The 3381-nt window shown below is 57.7% G+C and overlaps 1 long non-coding RNA gene across 1 annotated transcript; it reads right to left on the bottom strand.

The window, feature by feature from the left end:
• Positions 1-676: 676 nt before the first annotated feature.
• Positions 677-3152, bottom strand: LOC116465498 (uncharacterized). The gene is made up of 4 exons (XR_009212374.1): positions 2422-3152; positions 1245-1398; positions 895-967; positions 677-732 (listed from the first exon to the last, which is right to left on the bottom strand). It is a non-coding gene; the product is annotated as an uncharacterized LOC116465498 (long non-coding RNA).
• Between the last annotated feature and the right edge of the window lie 229 nt (positions 3153-3381).

The following is a 3381-nucleotide window of genomic DNA, read 5'->3' as shown; positions in this document are numbered from 1 at the left end:
GCTGGGCTCCTCTTACCTGGCCCCAGATCCCTTCCCAGCACCAGACCCAGGGTCTTCAGTCACAAGCCCTGCTGCCTCCCCGGCCTCACCCTGAGATGCCCAGAGCAGGGCCCTGCCCATCTTCTCCCCCATTCTCTTAGGTCCAAAGCCCCCACTGTCCCCACACCTTTCCCCCTTCCCCATGGGGACAGTGAGGGCTGTAACTCTAGGGAAATGGGGGAGGACAGGGGCAGGTGGGCCCTGAGAGACCTGCTGGACAACAGCCCCGAGGCTGGGCCAGGTGTCTCCTCACCCTGTGGCCACAACCCTTGGATCTCACTGGGGTTGTCTCCTGGTAGACAGGGCCAGACCCTCGGGCTGCCCCGCTCCTCTTGTGCTGACTTGCCGACAGAACTGCTGAGAGCCCAGGGGCCTGACCTAGCCCAGTCTCCATTCCCACCGGCTCCCTAGATGGGTCTTGCACCTCTGGCCTAACAACAACCTCGGGTTGGACCTGCAGGGGAGCCAGGGAGGAGTTCTGACCCTGGAAAGGAGGTTGACCCGAGCTGGCGAGACATGTCCTGTGTCAGAATGGCCTTTCTAAAAGCAAACCCATCCCTGAGCTGAGACAGATGCTTTAGGGGTGAGGGGAGCACAGAGGACTCACTGCACAATTATCCCAAACGGATCCACACGTTCGAACGTTCCGATAAGCACAGGCTCCTTGTCCTCTGGCAGCCCGGCTCGGTGCCCCTGTAACCCAGAGGGAGCCTTGGTGAGGGGTCCAAGGTAAAGGGTGCAAGGGCCTGGGGGTATTGGCCACCCGTCCCTGCCCTGTGCTCCTAGGGAACCCAGGACCCTTTGACCAGGGCGCACTGGAAGAGGCCTTCCTCCAAGAAGCAGACCGAACTGTACCTTTTCATATTTCCCGATGATGTGCTCTCGCTCCCACGCCCGCCATCTCTCCACGTCCTCCACCACGTTCATCCTGTGAGACAAAATTGGATAAAGGTTACACTGTACCCGACAGCTTCGGAGAACACCTGAACCGCTCCCACCGGGCTCCCAGATGCTGGTTGGTGGTGTAACCTTCATTCAACCACTGCACTCTGGTAAAAAGGGGCCAAACCCCGTGGCCCACACCTCCGTGGGTCTCTGCAGTCTGAAGCCGCAAGCAGGGGTGCGCATCTTCCCAAGGACTCGAGAAGAGTGGGACCTGGACAGAGAATCCCGTTTTCCCCTTATGCCATGAAATGGGCACATACCTGCCCCGGCAGGTTGAATGGTGTCCACCAGCCAAGGGTGAAGGGCCTGTGATGGGCTATTCCGGGGTTGTGGATGCGAACTGGGGTCAGGCACCAGAGGTCTCTGTACGATCGGCCTCCTGGGATACTCAGGGCCACAGAGATGCCCAGTTTCCTATGGGGAACAAGATATCTCCTGACTGCTCCGTTCTACCTCGCTCATCACTTGGGCTACCGTGGCCCTTCGGTCTAACCAGTGAAGCTGCATTAGGAATAACGCCATTTGAGCGGGAGTGTGTTTGGTTTTGGGGATGAGGGATGAAAATGATCTACTGTCTCCAAAGCAGCCACTGTGCTCATGGAAACCACATCTCTCGGGGAGGGACTGTGGACTCCACCATTCTGAGCTGTCCCTATAGGAGGGGGCTTCATTTTCCTGGGTCACTGATGAAGAACAGTGGGTCCTTGCTCCTGGAGAACATCTAGATGGACCGTCCCTCCTGAGAATACTCAGGGCAAAAGGAAAGCGAGGCCAGACAGAATAAGAAATACTTGGGGAGAAGCCCAGTGCCTGGACCCCTTCGAACACAAGGAAAGATAGTCTCCCCTCAGCCAGCCCTCCAGGGCTCCTTCACTTTCCACAACTGCCCAAGGGCAGAAGGCTCCCCATGCCACTCCCAGACAAGGGACCGTGTGTGTCCAGTGGTCCCACAGTGACCATCAGGACCCAGCTTAGGCCCCAGGTGTGTTCTGAGGACCCTTCCCTCCTCCCCACCCACAGTGGATCCATCCCAGCGTCTCTACCAGGGCCAGGCTCTGCCCCAACGGGATTGGAAATCTGGGCAGATTTGGGATCTCGAGCAGGGAGGTCACAGGGTTGAGGCCTGAAGTCTAGCACGGCACACAGCAGGGCTGAGAGCAAAACCCAGGGTCATGTCTGGATTTTCGGGCTGGTTCCCGCCTCTCTGACCCCAGACGTCTCACCTGTCGAATGGGTACATTCGGGAACAGCACCCACTCTACGAAGCCACCGTGAGGACGAAAGAGAAAATCATCTATACAGGCAGTGTAGAACGGGCTCCCTGTGAGTGCTCAGGGATGACCCTCCTCCTCAGTAGCTGCCCAGAGGCCGACACCGCCCGTACCATAGCCACTGTCCCCAAGTCAGCCTGGAGGGAAGAGAACAGGTCACACTCACCTGATTCTGATCAATCAGCTGGCCTGGGTTATGTATGCCTCTCAGGGAGAAAACCTTCTCAGGGAGAAAACACAGCTGCTCACAAACACCACTGCCTGTGTGTAACTGCCGTAGAACACAGAGGCAGGCCAGAGAGCGGATAGGTGCTATGCATCAGTGGCATTCTGAGGTCATGGCAGGCATCACAAGGGGGCCTTGCCCGGGTCAGCAGGGCCCAGAGTCAGGGCCCTCCGCTGCCTGAGGCGTCAGCATGCCTGCCTGCAATGTGTTTGTGCACGTGCGTGCACACGCGTACGTGGGTAAACACGTCTGTGCACGTGTGTGTTGCTTCTCTGGCCAGGCCCGGCTGCCCCACTCATGTGCGCACCCAGTTCCTCATCACTGTCACCCCAGAGGCCCAGGGCCGGCATCAGAGCATCCATGGGTGCTCCCTAAGCTCAGCCCTCCCCGCCCAGAGTGGTCCTGGGATACACATAGGGGTGGAGGGAAGTGACTGCTGCTGTTGGATCTCAGAATACAAATGCTCATACTATTACCTAATGGTCTTTTGAGCGTCTCTGATGGTATCGCTTTTTCATTTCTGACATTTTCACTGGGTATTTCTCTCCATGACCCTTGGCTATTCTAGCTAGAGGATCCTGTGGGGAAAGTGCCGGGCACACAGTAGGGGCTCACTCTTCTAGACATGTTATCTAAAACCTGGCTCATCTGTCCTTCCACCCAGGGCCTAGGGGATGCCAAATTCCAGGGGCCAGAAAGAGCTCGGGATAAAATGAACCTGCAAGGGGAGGGCTTTGACCTGGGCTGAGTCTGCCTGTGCCATCCAACTGGAGTCTCAAGTCCTGAGGCAGGACGTCCAGATGCCCCAGTGCAGGGCCCTCCTGATCAACACCTGCTCCCCTGTACTCATTAGCAACCTCACCCACCCTACTCTCAAAGCACGCTTGGCTCTCGTATCCA

The sequence above is a fragment of the Hylobates moloch genome, unplaced genomic scaffold (assembly GCF_009828535.3).
Source record: "Hylobates moloch isolate HMO894 unplaced genomic scaffold, HMol_V3 SCAFFOLD_5711, whole genome shotgun sequence".
NCBI classification, from domain to species: domain Eukaryota; kingdom Metazoa; phylum Chordata; class Mammalia; order Primates; family Hylobatidae; genus Hylobates; species Hylobates moloch.
The sequence above is the reverse complement of the archived record's forward strand: the minus strand, read 5'-3'. Positions and strand labels throughout refer to the sequence as shown.